The following is an 18,716-nucleotide window of genomic DNA, read 5'->3' as shown; positions in this document are numbered from 1 at the left end:
TCTATTTTCATCTCTCTCTCTCTCTTTCTCTCAAATATATCACTGACTTATATTAAAAATAAAACCGTATTCAAGCATTCCCTTTCTGGATGATAGTGCCATGGGAGATAATATCAGGCACAAACAGGCACACCGACAAAGAGCAGAACTCCAAAGACTTAAGCCGCGCCTAAACACAATACTGCGCATGCACCTCTGTCGCCATGTTAACCTAGGGAAGGTTAACATTGCGAAGGTGTTTACGCTCTAGGTAAGGAAAAGCATGGGGTGTAATATGAGCCGGATCCTTACATGAGGTGCAAGGTGAGGCCTGAGAACGTGTCTGCTGCCCAAGAGTTCTTCACGAAAGACAAGCTACAATGTTCGCGCCAAAGTCCCAGCCAGAAGGACGTGATTTCTGTTATGCTCGACTAAGAGAAAACGTTCGTGCCAAAGCGCTTCCTGACGCGCTCAATCCGAGAGGCATTTCGTGTATACAAAGACAAGCATCTTGATTCTGGCGTTGGGCTAACGAAATTGTATTCCTTCCTCCCTAGATGGGTCAAATGTATTCCGCACTACGAAGTGTGCGCTTATGTGCGCTGCGCCAATTATTACCTTTGTATTGCCACTCTAGAGAACGGTACAGGCTCAAAATCCAACACTGGTGAAATGGGCTCATTATTTCTGTGCGACACACTAACAGGCCTGTGTCTTTAAGGAGACTGTGATCACTGCCCAAAAAGCCAGTCTCTTACACCTGAGCAACTTCATATCCCAGACGACAAAAAGATTGTTCTTACAACATAAGAGTCCGGCGACCTTGTGGAAAAAAGGAAAAGAACATTGGGTTCTTGCATTTTCCTAAAAGTCGTTCGAGCAACGGTTCAAAGTTGCATATTTTACAACTACGTATATCCGACTAACGCAAGATAAAGCGGTCTACGATGAAACGCGGTGCATGCAACGCGGGAGCATTGTCCTTCATTTTCACTTGGCTGAAAACTGGACCATCGTGCTTCCTCACAAAGTTCAAGCCTACCACTCGAACACAAAAAGTTACGATATTTACATGTGTAGTGACGACAAGAAAATCTACAAGCAGTTTTGCTATCATCAGTGAGGACCTGTGTGACGACGTCGTTCACACGTGCTTGGCTGTAGAAAAAGTGAAAGAGTGGGTTGAAGACAACGTTGCGGTGTACTCGCACGTGACGTTCGTAAGTGACGGGACCGCCAGTTATTTTAAGAATTGCTATCAGCTTCACCAGTTTGCACAGAACGATTGCCTACAAGTACAGTGGTTATTTTCTGCATCTGGACATAGGAAAGTGCATGCGACAGAGTTGTCGGATTCGTTAAGCACCAGGCCACGCTGAACAACCTGAGAGAACGCTCAATAAACGAAATTCAGACGGCCATAACAATGGTGAGTGTTCTATTCGAGAAACTGGGTGAACCTTGTTTATAAACGAAAATGAGGTTGTTCGTATCGTCAAGAAAAAAAAAAGTGACCGACGGTGCGCGTCTTTCCTGGCAATCAGTCCTGACACGCGTGGCGGCTGTGCAAGTTATCACCAGAAGGAAACGGTGACATATATGTAGCACGGACAGACATATCTGGTTAGACGAGACTTCATTAAATGTGTACATCGAGAAGAGCCTTAGTGTAAAGTGCCGAATTTGATTCCCGAAGGACTGCTCATTTTGAATGCGAGGACATCTTATTGGTCACAGTTTTTTTTTTTCTGCGGGGTATTTAACTTACTGTTTTACTTGGTGATGGCTTATATTCTTAATCTTTTCACAATATGAGAATCACGCAACGTTATCCTCGCGTAGGATAAAATATCTCGGCTTGCCCCGATCCATTCGTACACCGATAGTATCGAAGCTCTTACAATGCGGCGCGGTGGCGCCCCTCAACTGAAAGGGTTTGTCTCCGGAAATACATAGCTAAACTAAACAATTTTAGTATTCTATCTTTATTTTTGTATGTGGAAGTAAAGTTATTTCTTTTATTCTAAACATAAAACGTACCGGAAAGTAAAATTTCACACTGGATCATATTTTCTCGAATCACAAGTCTCCAATTATACGCTGTACGCAAAATTTTGTGTCTAGTTTCTCCTCACTTTTACCGTGTGACCGATACCTCTGGCTGTCAGGGACCTCACATGAATAAAATACATGAACGATGTGTGTTAAATTCCTGGAACTGGAACTTAGAGTCATTTCTAATATAGAGCACTCCTAAGTGGCTTTGAAAAATGACCCTACTATTGGGAGTTGTGTTTTCTTTCTAAGTCAAACAATGCAACATGTTTGAATAGAAAAGAATGCCGAAATAGAGTATGACAGGGTACCCAAATTAAAAAAAAAAAAATCGGAGGTGGTGTTTTTTTTTTATCCGCATCGGAATGTTTTGTTGTTTGGATGTTTTCCCAGGTTTGCCTAAATGTATACCGATATCATATCACTAAGACACCTTGTTTATTTCCTAATGATAGCCATTTACAAGTAGAATAACTGAAAAATATAAGATAATGATTAAATTATTTTATGAGATACATGCCTCCAAATTTTGCCATTTGTCGTTCGAGCAGGCACTTTTGGCAATTTTTAGGAAACGATATATAATAGGAATGAATATTATTACTACATATTACAAGCAAGCTGTACCCATTGTCTGTTCCTAAAAGTATTAGAATTGTCATAGTTTTATCGTTTTAGTTGATCACTTTCAAACATTCCCCCTCCATCAGTTTGCGGTAATGCAACTGTCCACCTCTTCATGCCTTATGATTTTTCCTGTCCCGAAATTTGTTTTCTGGTCAAAACTAAGTTTGGATTCGTATATACCAGACAGTAGGCAATGGCATATAAAAATATCAGTTTATTTAAATATGTCGACCAGCCACCCTTTGGTCGATCTTATCTGAAATCACCCAAGAAAAAAAGGTTGAAATTCGTGATCGTGAATGGAAGGAGCGGAAAGCCACACAGATGGACACGAGACTAACGTAATGAACTAACCGAGAATCTTCAACCTTAAATATTTATACTTTTTTTGTCGGTCTAAATACAGTCCTTGGTTTCGTGAATATATTCTAATGAGTTAAACTCTTGCAACAGGCCTAAACTTAGCTTATATAGGTGGTTGTTCTTAAAATACAAGAAAAATATTACACCCAAGACTCATATTCAAACTTTCTAGAACTTACGAGTTTAGGAAGAGAAAAAGATAAAAGAAGATAAGAATAGGACTTTTTTTTTCGAAAAAAATATTACTTAAAATAATTAAACACATTTACCACTGATTGCTTCTTAAAGTTCGGAGCTAGATTTTTTTTTTTTTTTTGCAAGCCATAAAAAAACATGAATTAAAAAAGACATATATGTTGTCATTAAAGCTATGCAGAATAAGTTGTTTAATTCATCGACTTCAACTGATCGCATAGTTCAAAAATTCAAATGTAGGTAGGAAGTCTGCTATGTAGCAAGTAAGGAATTTTATTCGAAAATAACTATAAAGCCTAGAGATCACTGTTTTATTCATAACAATGTTCTGTAGCGCTTCCTGGAATGTAAAAATATATGTCACCTGCTTGGTGTATGACTAACAGTCGTACACCAACGTACAAACTTGAGAAAAAACAAATCAACCTTTTATAGCATTTCACCTTCTCGCACTTCGGATTCCTTTATTGTTTGTGAAACACATTTGTTTTATATTTGTGAAGAGTTTTGTTCACTGGAAAAAAAAACAAAAAAACTACCACATACAAGTTTACAAAAAGCCGGTCCCCGGACGCGTGCAGAACTTGCACTCGTGACTGGCGGGGCTGATCGTATTGCCTTAGAAGTATCGACAGCGCTTCGATCTCACACATCATTCAAGTTGCGGAGGCATTGCTCCTTGTTCAGTAAAACGTTTCAAGGAACCCTATCTTCGCTTCTCAAGCATTTACACTGGTAAATACCGAACAGATGACGGCAAAAGTGTCACCGCTGCCGCGGTTAGGCTTAGTACGCAGCGGTGAAGGCTGCTCCGTTGGCATCCCCCGATTATGTTTGCGCCTGCCTTTCTTAAAACCTGTACTTGCTTCATTATGTATAAACGCGAACGCCGTTCTTTTTAGTGCTGCCAATCGCTACTCAAAGTAAAAAGCACCACTATCTCCAGTGAAAACCTTACGAAGATGACCGATATTCGCATAATCTTGCGATGTTTCAGCCACCGCAAGTTAGCCAGACACGTTTTTTTTTTCTCAGTTGCCCGTTAAACTTACTTTTTTTTTTACTCACAAAAGGGGACTACCCAAAAAATAAGAAAACAGGCAAAAGGAATCGAAAATATAAAAAAGTGTAATTCTTCGCCGGTATCGCCTCGTAAGTGCAGCAATATGATGGCACACTTTCTGTATAGCATTTAACGGGAGATTTCATTACTATCTGAAAACTAGTCGTGTGATTTTTTTTTTTTTTTTACTATTAGCCAGGCAGAAGCGAAATCTTTGCTACCCTACTTTCTTTACCTACCAGTATATTTAAGAAAAAACAAATAATAAAGGACCTTACACTTTCGAGCTTTTTCACTGCCAATATTTCATTTATATATGTTGGTGCCTGGGGCAGCAAAAGCATCCGCGCTGCGGCAGTACCCTAGGAAACAACCAAACTGCGTTGAACCGCCCGACATAATGCTGGCCGCCGCATCAGCATTTCCACGCGCGCTTTGCTGGGCTCATTAGGCGACCACTCGTGCCGGAAACTAACGCAAGTGCACAATCGGCCAGGGGTATACGAAGCGGTGAATGCACTTTCCGTCGCGGAGGACCCGAAACAACGATTCGCGCGCACACTTTTGCGCGGCAAACACGCAGAGACTCCGATGATGGGGACATTTCGACAGTTGCTCTTTCCCATTAGCAGGACCACTACGCGCGAAATAGCGTCCGGCGGAGCTCACCCTTCACCCTCGACTGCCGTAGGAATTGGGCGTTAGAATAGGAAAGACCTAATAACGAGACGGGAGCGAGTGGCGACTTGTTTCAGTTTCCGAGTGCATTCGCTCCTGCCGAAGGAGCAGGAAAAGAAAGCAATTAAGCCTAATGCGTTATGGCAGCGACCGTTGCTGACCTCTGGGCGAGGGGCTGCGCTCGCCAATTAAGCGTGCTCTACCGTCGTGCGATACGTGTGCCGGGTCCAACTTGGTACCGTGCTTTGTGACGAACTAAAAGAGGATTGTTTATAGAAGAGTGCGATTAGTTCTAGCACACGCTTTAGTCAACCGGCCCGAGCTGCGTGGATGTATCCTCTTCGAGTTCAGGACGATTAAAATGTGCCAGATACAAGGTCTATAAGTTGTATGTACCGTCGCTATGCTGCACATGGCCCTAGTTGTTTAAAATGTGCTATTTAGGCTGCAAGTACTTTCTAAAGTGTTTGCCTTTCGACAAATACAAAAACAACAACACGAAACGTGACAAAAACTATGAATCCATATTTATTTTTCAATAGTGCTTCCGCGGGCACATGCAGTATTCGGCAGTAAATGCTCGTCAAGTTTAGGGGTATCTGAAAGGGGTAGCTTGCCGCACGGGATGTCTGCATGATAAGAATGAAACAAACTCCACATTCCCAAAATGAGGTGCGCCAACGTACTCGAGCCTTTTTTGTTAAACAGCTAAACTATTCCGGGTTTCCCGTGCCTTAGCAAAAAGAGGCCGTACTTGAAAGGAAGTTGATATATATTGAATACAAATATTCATTTTGTATTCATCCTGTATTACTTTTCCACATTCGAAATACGCGCTTAAGGTTATCAAAATATATAATAAATATTAATCAGAAAATATTTTTATATATACCAAAAGTATATCCCCATCAAGATGTCATTTTTGTATTAAAACCAAATTCACAATTTTTTATTTTTTATTTTGTTGGTAAATGTGGCCACTATGGTATTTGAAGGCAATACTAAATAGATGCCACAACTACACATTAGAAACGAATACAAGCACAAACACCATGACGCACTGAACACCTGAAACACAGTCCCGTTGACTACTGTAAAGCCTTATATAGCCCACATATTGAAGGTAATAATTTGGCCGGTGACCACCTCTGCACTTATGAAGGATCCAAGTATTCGGTCTTCTCCTCGGGAGTCTGTCAAAGGGGAAACGTTGTTTTGAAGTTGGTGGATGATATATCCTACTGAAAAGCATTGGTACAACTAATATTAATTCAGCGCAATCGCTAAAACAATATCCCCAAAAAGGGCTCCTAGAAGAAATGTTATGCTTCTCTGCATAGCACAACTCAGGACGAAGCCGAGTCAATTAAGGCAGTTTCTTCACTTTAAAATGTTTTTTTTTTCGTTTTTTTTTACTAGTTGACTATTTAATATGGTCATTAACTTCAATAAAAAAATTTTTGTTGTATTTTCTTTATATTTTTCCTGTATAGTATGAACTGTCGGAATACATGTTTTAATGTGCACGATGTCAGTACTAGTTTATATTTTATGTGTATATGTCTTGTCAATTTTATACTGTCGGTTTGGTTGTTTCTTATGCCAAGGTAGGGGCAGAAACCCCGTCAAGCTACTGTATTTTGTTCCTGCCCTGGCATTTTTTGTTCGACAAGGAATGTCAAATAAAGAATTTGAATTTGAATTTGAATTAAAGTCACTACTCACATGACGTACAACGGTGACTATACACAGTCAGTGAACTAACATTGTGCTAACACAATCACGCCAAAAATATCTGCTCACAGCACTTGCTGAAGCTTTGCAGCATCAGCAAGCGTTGTGGTTGTAGTTCCCGAACCCCGTTTGTGATTGGTAATCAAGAAACTCATCAGGTGCATCTGCTCTTGATAGAAAAAGGAAAACAGTAACATAAACTGAGCTGATTTATCAGTGAAATGGTGCACAACGAAATTGACAAACTAATCAAATGTTGAATTTAGGCACTTCAGTGTACTACACATCTGCTTGAAGTGAACTTCTGATAGGCGAGCTTTTCAATACTTTGGTAGCTTAAGTCAAACTGCCAAAGTATTGCAGTCAAAATGTATTTAGTGTATAACACAAGAGTATTTACAACTTCGGTGTATTTTAAGAGCATTCTGCACATATTTTTGATTACTAGATTTTTATTAGAGTTCGACTATATTTTCCATGAAATAAATACGTATTTGAAGAAATCTATGTGAAAGGTACTTAGTGCCTACTAATTTAGTATCAAAATTACATCAAAAATATGTAAATACTAATTTAGTATTTACATATTTAAGAACGCAGGAAGGGAACTTCAAATGTACTTTAAATGAAGGTATTTTAAAAATATTTTCAGAAATATATTTTAGTGCTAAGTAAAAAGAAAAGAAAAAAAGTGTATATTTTCAGGATATTTCTTGTGTTTTTAAAATAATGAACTGTACATCGAAGACCCTCAAATTAGATTGTGGTATACTTCAAACGCCTAGTTTTTGCTAAGGGGCATTAGCTTAGTGCCGCCCCTGTCTGTCCGTAGCTGGCATGCTCATGTAGCAGCACTTTGTACCTTTGACAGCAATATTAGCGCTGGCTCTGCGGAAACCCAGCAAAACGGTTGAACGCCGCATGATGTGCATTTGGAATGCTGAGCCATCAACCCGATTGCCGGATTCCTAGAATACAAAATACTGGCTGCTAGGTAGAGTCCTTAACGAACCGGAGCCTCTTCAGATGTTATGTCTATCGCACCGGCTTGAGCCCGTTGATCCAGGAGATTAGCCGTCATATTGTCAGGTCACGGAACTAAACTCACGACTACTGAGGTGCCTTTTCCCGATATTTCTGAGCACTGTGAAGAACTATGTTTAGTTTCACAAAACATAAGAGGGCAGGCTACAGTACGAGGCGATGGGGTCAATAGGGATACGCAAAAAAGCACCGCCATGGAGATAGTAGCTTTTCTGTGCTTGTGACGCCCCCTTTAGCTAATACAACAAAAAGGTAAATGAACCATGACGTTGCAATGCTTTTTTTTTCTAATTATGTGTTAGCCTGCTTTGTAGGCTCTGACTCAGCTTTGAATTTCGACGAGACTGAGCATAGAAATATCACGCTGGATGAAAAGGAGAATGCCCCTGTTTGTGAAATTGTTCCGTCGTCTCTTCATGAGTGGCATATTCAACGCAAAGTTCACTCAGCCCTTATAGCACTATGTTTTGTTTCATCTTAAGTTAGAGTTCAGTCAAAGGTTAGATGAAACAAAAATACAAAAGCACGGACTCAACACACAAAATTACGGCACTAGCCTACACTGTCAACCCCGAGCCCGACCCAACAGTCGGGCTGGCTCGGGTCAATATATAAGAGCACTGTTCGGGTTCGGACCGTGTTCGGGCCGATTTATCCAGAACTTGGTCGGGCTCGGGACGGCTTGTTGGAGGCATAGGGATCCGACAGCCCGACCTTGGCAAATAGTTAGGAATTGAGGTAAATATTAATTTTACCTTGAGAAACAAAAACAAAAAAAAAATTCAGAAAAATAGTGTTTTAGCACAAAAAGCGTTAATCTTGATGTTGTGCTGCGGGTCCTTAGGCCAGTGATTCTCAATTGGGAGTCCGCGGCACCTGCGAAGGTCTTTCTAGAAGCCAGGAAGCCTTGCTCATCATTAGTGAACCTGGCAATAAACTTTTTATAGCGCAGCTCTTAGGCGGCCGATTCCGCGGATAGCGGTGACGCCGTCGGCGTAACCACCCAGCTAAATTTAGCGGGAAATTGAATTAGTTTTGAGATCACGTGACGTTAATTTTCTCGCTAAATCTGGTGGAGAAACTGAATTTGTTCATGGGTGACGTGACACGAAGTCATGTGACGTTATTTTTCCGCCTTAATTGATGGCGGACCTGAATTGGTGTTGAGGTCACGCGGCATCACTTTTCTCGGTATATTTAGTGGGGAAACCGTCAGGAGGAGAAGTGGGTATGGAGGAGGAGGACGGATGTGTATTCAGAAGGAGGAGAGGACGGTACGTTGGAACAGGAGGGGAGATGAGAAGGAGGAGGAGGAACAGGGAGAAGACGAAAGGGGGATTTGAAGCGCATGAGGTGGACGGGAGAAGGAGGAGGGCAGGTTAAGAGGAAGAGGAGGGGAATACCCTCCCCTCCATACCCTGCTCTTCTCCTCCTCAAGGGCTGCGCGCTAAATGTGCATTAGAGAAATTTGCAAACGTCTTTTATGGGTTTTTTTTTCGCACAAAGAATCGGCATCTTACTTTTGGGTAATTGTATTTCGTAAATGTCAATGAGAGAGGTCCATTTACACAAGCATTTAACTATATATTATTCCTCTGTCCCCTCGTTATCGTAATTACCCCAGATCATTTTCTTTCGGCGCACCGAGGGTCAATCACCTCATCCGATCCACGAGCCTTAGAGACCCTCGAAAAAAGAGGCATCTCCCACGCTGCTGCTCGTAATGCTGCACTATTTTAAGTTGCTAAATCATCTCACACTTCACGACACCGACACAATTCAAGTGAAAAACGTTAGGTCTCAAACTAAGTTGTTCGTCGAACTTAGGATTCAGCTTCTGGAATATCGCGAAACGGCTACATTCTTGTGGCCAGAGTTCCCGAGTCTTGGAATGCTCAGCGATGATCAGCGAAACTAAGTGTTGGACTGAGTGAAAAATGTAAAGATGCTCCGCGAACCAGACGAACAGGATGAGTCACACTCAAAAAAGCCGACAGCAGGAAAACCCGTTGGCTTCGAAGAAGGGCTACAAGCCGAGAAACCTCGCCCTAGCGGCACCGATGTGGAACGTTGCTTAGATAGTGACAGTAGTTATTGTGTGGACATTAATGACCTTCGGGAGTGGTGGAAATCTCGCGAAGAAAAGTATTTCTTGCTCAGCCAAATCGCGCAGAGAATTCGGCGCATTCTAGCGACAAGTGCGACTAACGAGCGAAATTTCGCCTCTGCTGTATTTGTGCTTCAACATCGAAGGACGAAGTTGCCTTCGGAATATGCAGATAACATCTTATTCATTCACGCTACTGCGTAAACAATCACGTTCCTGATTACATATAATAATTGATTCTTAACCTTTCTATTTTGTTGTTTCTCTTCGGAGATGAAAAACGATTTCAACTAGAGTTCTGATACATCTTTCATCCTCGTCACTTTATTCACGTCCCTTAAATTGCTGTGACGATATTTGTCAATTGGTCTGCCGTTGCACAGCCGGGGTCAAAGAACGGCTCACTCTTTTAAAAATTTATTGTTCGCTGTTTGCGCGTTTTTGACTCCAACTCCCGGTAAGCCTTAGTTGAAATGTTAACAAGCTGAATTATAAAGTTGCGCCTACTGAGCATAATTTTAGTTCCAAAAAAGTTGGTCAAACATGTATATAAACATAATTTCCTTCGTGCTAAAATCATCTTTTTTTCAATTAAGCTAGATATCTGTCGTCCGCATCATCGTTCTCTCAACAGTCTTAGTTATTAAAAGTTCAGTACAGACCTCTGAAAGAAATGTGTTCAACTTCCGAGAATTGAAATTCGCGTTAAATAGGAACGGTGTCAAGTAAAACAAAGCTAGAGCTTATTGAAAAACGGTCGGGCTTGCGCCGGGTTCGGGTCTGGTTTGGCACAATTCGGGCCGGACTCGGGTTTCATCCAATTCATGTCGGAAAGAGCAGTCAGGGTCGGGCCGGCTTCAGGCCAAATTTGTTTTTGGTGGGGTCGGGCTCGAGGTTACGTTGTAAAAGCCCACTCGGGCTCGGGCCAAGGCTTCATCGGGCCGAGTTGAGTCGGGCCTAAATTCCGGCCCGATATGACCGCTACTCTTAGCCTCCACGCTTTTCGTCGTGATGTCAGTCACGTCACTGCTCCTAGGCCAAGCGCACAGAGTTTTCAGAGAGTCCTTCTATCAGTCATCTGCAAATACACTCGCGAGAAGATAAGGCTTCAAAATGCTCGAGCAAGCGAATTCAGGGTGACATTCGAAGCTCTCAGTTCTGTCGATACAAGATTCTTGCTGGACCAATCAACCGTTGAAATTGAACTGCATCTACGCGCTCAAAAATTAGATGAAGTAAGTCACGTGGAAAGAAGAAGTCATGTAGCATCGGGTTTTTTGGGATTGGCGTGAAAACGAAACGACCGTTTTCTGGCAAGAAAAAATCCAAACTTCTTGCTCCAGTTTGTGAAAGCGCCACTTTTAGTCGAGGAAAACTTTTATATTTACAATTTCATTCCGCATAAATGTGTAAACGTTCGTAACGATATAGGTCCACGCATGTCCCTGTTCATTTCTTGATTTTTAAATATTGATTTCGAGATAAAACGACACTTTGCAGGTGACAGTTTATAATCATCTACCAGAAGTGAATTCGCCTTGTTTTTGTACGTGCAAATGATAGCATAGTGCGAGCTGGATTTAGGTTGTTGCAGTCCCTATTTCTTTCGAGCTAGCCTAAGATAACATTACAATGCCTTAAAAATCTAAAAATGAAATGGAATTTTGTGCATAATATTCATTTTCACCGAAGTTTATTACGTGTGTATAATGTAGAAGTAAGGCCACATTTGCTTTCTGAAACAAGATCAGTTGCGGCTAATTGTATTTTCTACTGAATATTTTATTTTTTCGGAGGCGTTTCTGGAACCTAAACTTTGGCTTTTTTTTTCTTAAAAAATTGTATTTTGCCAAAAAAAAATCTTTCGTTTTACGCTAACAAACGCGGCCTCGATTGTCACGATTTTTCATAATTTGAGGCGTGATTTGACATACGCAACTAATTTCTTTACACAATCCCTGGTGAACTACTGGAGGGTGTCACGTTAAAGTAGTGAAAAGTTAAGAATTATGTTTTACTTCTATCCAGTGTAGAAAAAGTTATTTTTTATATTTATAATTCTATCTTCAACGAATTGCTTTACCCCCCAGAGTGGACATGACATTACAAGCATAGTATCTCGGCGTCCAAACTAGATATTACATATCTAGGTAAAGGTATTGTCGAATATGCTTCCAGTCAACCCCTGTCCAATTATGTGTCCATCGAGATTATTTGCAGCTTTTTCGAGGTCAGTGAAAACGCAAATAACTTTAGCTGGATATGCATATCCATCATATATTTTCTCTTTGACGTGACTGCATAGTGTACTTCAAGCACTGCTTTCAGTTTACTTACGCTGGATATGAAGTTTTGAGCACCATTTCCAAACAGATCTAGGAGCGCGAACATTGAGCGCTCGATACGCGGGTTGTGTGGGCAGAGTAACGCCGGTCTCCGAATCAATTAGTCCGAACTGGAACAGCTGTGTTACGCTCAGGTGTCTGATTTTACTAATTTTGACCCTTTTGTAAGTTAGCTTACACAATTTTTTTTTTTCTGAATAGGGAAGCAAGTTTGCAAACAATGAAAAGCTATACACTGGAGTACTATGCTGAAGGCCGATATAAATATGGAGACAATACACTAGCCTTTGTAATACTGCGTCATCTGCTAAAAACCTTTCAGCAGTTTTAGATGTTGGTGTGCCAATGTGATTCTCAATGACATTTATAAGGATTGTACGTTCTGAGCCTGGATGTCGTGATAATTATTTCGGCTAACCAAAGGTCCCTACTTTCTACTTCCCAAAGGGCGAACAACGGCAGTTTTAAATAATTAGGACATTAGCTCAATCTGAAGCCTCCGTTTCAGAGAACGGATCCGAGTCACCACTGGAAAACGACGTTAGGAATCCATCGTCATCCTCCTGCCGTGGCAAGTGCGTTCGATAAGATTTGTGTCAGGTTAGACATCCTAACTGCCGAGGTGAAATGTTTAAGGGCAGACAACAACAGTCTCCGTTTCGACTTGACATCACTTCGCAAACAGTTTCTAGAGCGTGTGTTGAGTTCATCGCAACAACAACGCAACTACGCCATGGCAACTGCAAGCTAATTCGAAAGAGGCGGACAGAAGTTATCGACAGCTGGAACCACCGGAAAAGTTGCCGAAGCCTCGCAGGGCCCAAGCTCGGTAACCACGATGAGACAGCCGGCCAAGGACAGCTTCAATGGACGACACTCGGCGGGCCTCGTACGAACACACGCGACATAACGACAACGGAGCGACAACTGGACTAAAGACGATGGCTACACATTGGTGGGTCCTCGACGACGTCAGAAGCCATCGGTGGGAACCGCGAAATCCTCCAAGCTGACCTCAGTTCCTCGTACCCCTGTTCGCAAGAAACTCTTTGCGTCACGTTTTGACCCAAACATTTCTGCGGCATACATTAGCGTTCTGTTAAAACCACTTCTGAATGACGAATTTATTAGTTGTACGAAGCTCACAACTAAATTTCCGTCCTATTCCTCGTTTCACGCTTCTATAGACGGTGCTTGCTTCGACCTTATTAACAAACCTGAAGTCTGGCCCGATGGGAGCATATTTCATCAGTTTTTTGGAAAGATTTACAACTCACGATTCTTTGTGCCAGAATCTGCTAACTCGTCCGATAATGTATCCTGTATTCTTAAAAGTTACTATCAGAAGATTCGTGGTTTGCGGACAAAAGCTGAACTCGTGTCAAACGTTGTTGCTGACTGTTACAATTTAATCTGTTTCACCGAAACTTGGCTTTTAGAAGAGATATCTAGCACCTTGTAGTTTCCTTCTTCCTACATTTTACATTGGAGAGACATAGATTTCATTGCGACAGGCCAGAAATTCGGCGGCGGTGTTTTAATCGCCGTTGACGAGTCAGTAGCATCTTGCCGAAGGACCGATCTGGAAACATATAAGGAATGTGTCTGGATAAAAGTGTTACCGAGTGACGGTTTTAAGATTTTTATTGGAAACTACTACTTTCCTCCTGGTTTTTACCACAGCAATTTTAGTGACCACTTCAGAAGCCTTGAAAAGCACAGATTTTTCAAGTTACCGCGTTCAAATTTACGGTGATTTTAACCTCCCTGGTGTAGACTAGTCATCTAAAACTACGAGAGGAAACTCTCTAACGACTAAGAAAGCGACTTTTTGACATGATTTTATCCAGTTTAACGGACTTTGTCAGTAGAATAAGCTGACAAACAACGTAGGGAGTGTTCCTGGCATTCTTCTATCTAAAAGTCCTATAGGGTGCATCGAGTCCGTCAACGACGCCCTACTACAACCAGATATTTTCTATTCCCCGTTTCTTGTTCCTTTTTACCATTTGCGTGACAAGTCTATTCGCCAGAATTATCCCAAATAGAATTACAGTGCCGGCGAATACATGGGGTTGTACTGGTTTCTTAAAGATTTTGACTGGTCGGCAGCATTAAATGACGAAAATTTAGACACTGCGACAGACACGTTTACTCAAATTATTAGGAATGGCATGGACATGTTTATTTCGAAGCAAAACTTTAGGCACTCAATGTATCCATCCTGGTTTTCTAAAGAATTGAAATACTACATGCCTAAAAAGGGCACTTTTATAAATTGTTTTAAAACAGTGGTTTGGAATTATGATACACTAAGTTTGGTATCTATCAGAAACTTGCGGGAAAAAAAAAACAAATGTGAAACATAACAAATGGGACTATAAAGCTAAGATCAAAACTTTTCTGAACCGAAAGCCAGATGAATTTTGGAAATTTCTCAAGCAGCACACGCGGGAACCAATTAACACTGTATATTTACGTCTTTACGGGCTGAAGCTGGTTACACATCTTCACCGTTTGAAGTCGCGAACCTTTTCCAAGGCCATTTCCAAGAGTGCTACCCTTTAAGTTTATTTTCAGTCTAGGTTGCCAGGATTCTTTGGCGATCGCTCATGTTGACACATATGATATTTTAAAAGAAATAATGAAACTAAAGTCAAAGTTGTCAGTTGGGATCGATAGGATTCCAAACTTTATTGTAAAGGATTGTGCGAATGTGATAGTTCCTCTTTGAGGATACATATGTAGCCTCTCTTTGGGAACTAATAGGACACATATGTAACCTCTTTTTGAAAACTGTAAATAAATAAATAAACTGGCGTTGTTCCAGTCTCATGGAAAAGGTTGGTTGTTGTTCCGATGCACAGAAGTGGCAATGTGTGTAAGGTAAACAACTGCAGACCTATAGCTTTATTGTGTGCTTTTTCAAAGTTCTTTGAGATGGGTATTTACTCGCATGTTTCCTATTATTTTCGACAAAAATTTAGCAGTTAAGAACACGGCTTCTTAAAGGGCAACTCCGCTCAATTCCGAAAAATTTAGGCTTACTTGTGACTCCATTTCACAGAGAACTACTAAACAGCTCTACGTCTTGGGGTTCGCGAAATGTGGAATATTATTTGTGTAATCTTAATTTAAACATCAACTGATACCGAAAGCGCAACTTCGGTTGCGTCAGGCAACAATGGTCTCGTGTCGTCAGAGTCATGGCCACGTCACGTCGAACCACGTGGTCTTGTGACGTTCGTGTGGGCAAGGAACAGGACACGCGACGCGGGAAGGTCGCTTCGCATGGCGTGGACGGTGATGGCCCGGGGGAAGGGGGAAGGGGAGAAGACGAAAGAGGATAGGGGTACCGGAGAAACAGACCGATGAGCGCGCAGGGCAGCGCAAACTAGCGCATCCGCGTTACGGTGATCACGTTGACGTCGCTAAGCCAAAACCGGGAGGAGAAACTCATGACGTTATCGTGCAATTTCGCTCAGAGAAGTAAAAACAAACAAAACGTGAGAATGACGTAGTCATGCCTCTGACGTAGTGGCTCAACGTCACGTCGCAGGCTAGAGTTGGCATATTTCGGCGACTTGGCTCATTTGAAAGTTTGCTGGCCAGTTTATTGAATATGTAGACGGAATTATATTGTGATATTTGACATGAGGTCTTCCTAAATGATACTGAAAAGGGCTACATACTTTTCTAATTATCAAAAATGAAACGGAGTTGCCCTTTAAAGGGTCGCTCTCTGGAAGCGAATCTGTGTTCGTTTCTTGAATATGCAGTGCCTATAGTTTATTCCCGTGGTCAGGTCGATAATGCGTATTTCGACATGACTAAGGCTTTTGATAAAGTGAACCATGATTTTCATTTATGTAAATTATCCTTGTATGGTGTATCACCGGGACTCTTGGATTGGTTCAAATGTATTTGACTCAACATCGGAGCAGTATTACCACTTCATACAGCTATTCTGATACTTTTGAGCCAACATCTGGAGCCCCTCAATGATCGAACTTGGGGCCTCTCATATTTTTCGTCTTCGTAACCGACTTGGAATTGTGCGTACGAATTTCACAGTTACTAATGTTTGCTGGCGGCATTAGGATTTTTATGAATGTAATATCATCCTACGACTGCGAACGACGAGCCACACTTCAACCGACCGAAGAGGTGTGTTCCGGGTCCTCGCCGCTGCAAAAGTTGTGCGCTGACGCCCAGGTTCCCCGAGATATGACTCTTTTGAAGCTCTGTGCTGCCAGATCCTCGCGCTCCAAATCTGAGACCGGGCACTCTATGGATCCGTCATCGAACTGCCAGGCTTTGTGAGTATAAAGGAGGCTATGGTTCTGCAAATGCGAGCACTTGTGGGCATCTACAGACAGGAGAGCTAGAGCTTTAGTTCACATTTAAATTGCATATCGCAACCGAAATGTCACTATTATTTTTCTTAAAACCACCACTGGTGTTTTATTTCGGTCAGAATAAATTAAACAGGTTTCATGATTATCCCAAAAAGATTTCCAGCCTATGCTTCTTTGTTTTAAGCAGTAATATATACTCTAATTGATCACTATTAATTATTTTGTATTTAGCCCCAGGGTATATTCCACTACCTTTAGGAAACATTGTAATGAAAGCTATCAATTTTGAGTTCATTCAACACATATTCGCATATAAACAGGGTGTTCCACGCAACTTGAGCCAAAGTTAAGCAATGTTTAGGTATAGCTTAGTAAAATGGAGCCAAACAATTTACTTGTTCGTTGTTCGCAATAAGTCAGGCTAGAGTTTTGTGCTCTTCCCAAGGAAATAATTTATTAAAATGTATTTATATATTGAAATTTTATATTAAGAGCGAATTTATAATTATAAATTCAGACAGCGTCCTCAGAAACAGCGAACACTTTGCTTTCTAACAGGAAACGTGTAACAGGCTTTTGTTTTTCCAAGCTTCAAAAAAAAGATACAAAAAAACAACATGAAAACAACAGCACGTGAGCTTGTTTTTGCGCACCTTGTACTGCAGCGCTCTCAAGCCTGACTTGAACGAACTAGGCCCGCATGCTTGCGCTTTGCACTGCTGACAGCGCGCTGTTGACAGATTGCCTCTATGCTTCCTTCCACGCCTAGGTCTAAGTGCGGCCGATTTAACGAGCCGAAAGGTCAGTCAAACTGCGCAAAAAGTGTACGTCATGGCGTGCTTTCGGCGCTTGATAGGAAGAGGTGGCGGAGGAGCAGGCACAGGACAGCGAATGCCGTCTGGTCCTATAAACTGCAGGAAGCACGCCATGACCTTTGCCTCTTTGCTCTTTGATTAGCCCTTCCCTTTATAACATTGGCCGCGCTCGGACCTAAGGTGAAATGAGGTCTAGCGAGTAATTGTACAGCTCTGCTGCAAAAACAAAGAAAAACAAATCGAGCGTGTCTTTATTAGTGTTTTGTTTTTGTGTTTGTACTCGCAATGGGAGGACGCCGGGCCAGCAGACAAGCTTAATTCGTTCATGCCACGTTTAAAAGCGCTACAACACAAGGCGCGCGAGTGCGCCGTCACTATATTGTCCTAATTCGCTAGTTGTTGCTTTTTTGGGGAAAAAAAACGTGTTAGAGTTTTTTTTGATAAAAAAACAACGGCTGTTTTTTTGTTCTTACAATCATTTTTCAAGTAAAGGGCACAAGTCTGCGTGATCCACATGCTTGCCGCAAGCAGGTTTCGAAATCATACTGAAGAAAGTGGCTAGGTTGAATAAACCGCCGTTTGAGAATTCTTCTAAGATACTAACCACGGCTAAGTCTAAAGAAAGTCAAAAAATATTGTGCGCATCCTCACAAGGGCGGGTGGAATCAGTGGTAAACCATAATATATAAACTTCCACTTGAGCGGGGAAAAGAATGTTGCAAAGGCTCGCATTTTCGGGTCATGAATACATTGCTGCAACAGCAATTTCTGCAAAATCTTTTTTTTAGCACCACTATTCGAATGTCTTTAAAAAAAGCGTTGGGTCGGTAGGAAAGCGGGGTGCGTCGAGAATATAGGAGCCCGCCAAAAACCGGGAGTGAGTAATGGTGTGCTGTCCCCACTCTGTATTGATCGCGGTTTCTGATCAGTATTCATAATCTCGCTCGAGCGGGGACTCTGAGCAAGTAAGAAAGAAAAGCAGTAAAATAGGCGGGAAAAGGTGTCACCTACACGCGAGTTTCGTGTGCCTTAACGACCTTGAGAAAGACGATCTAGCTGCTCCCGAAGAAGACCGGGCAAATTAGGTCGTAAAATATGGATGACAAATAGCGAGCCCCCGCTGCCCAGATTTCCAAAATCGAATACACATGCCGCTGAGCTTGAACTCGGCGGTTACCTTTCTTTAGGAGTACGCAATTTTTTTCTATTTTTTTATTTTTTTTATATAGGGGTACGCAAAACTTGTATTTTGGGAAACGGATGTGAACGAATCGTGTAGAAAACGTTAAACAAAATGCTTAAAGTGAGTTTAATACGAGTTCTGTACAATAAGTACAGTATTATTGTCGGAGA

The sequence above is a fragment of the Ixodes scapularis genome, unplaced genomic scaffold (assembly GCF_016920785.2).
Source record: "Ixodes scapularis isolate PalLabHiFi unplaced genomic scaffold, ASM1692078v2 PGA_scaffold0__279_contigs__length_252992795, whole genome shotgun sequence".
Taxonomy (NCBI): domain Eukaryota; kingdom Metazoa; phylum Arthropoda; class Arachnida; order Ixodida; family Ixodidae; genus Ixodes; species Ixodes scapularis.
This window is presented reverse-complemented; position numbering follows the sequence as displayed.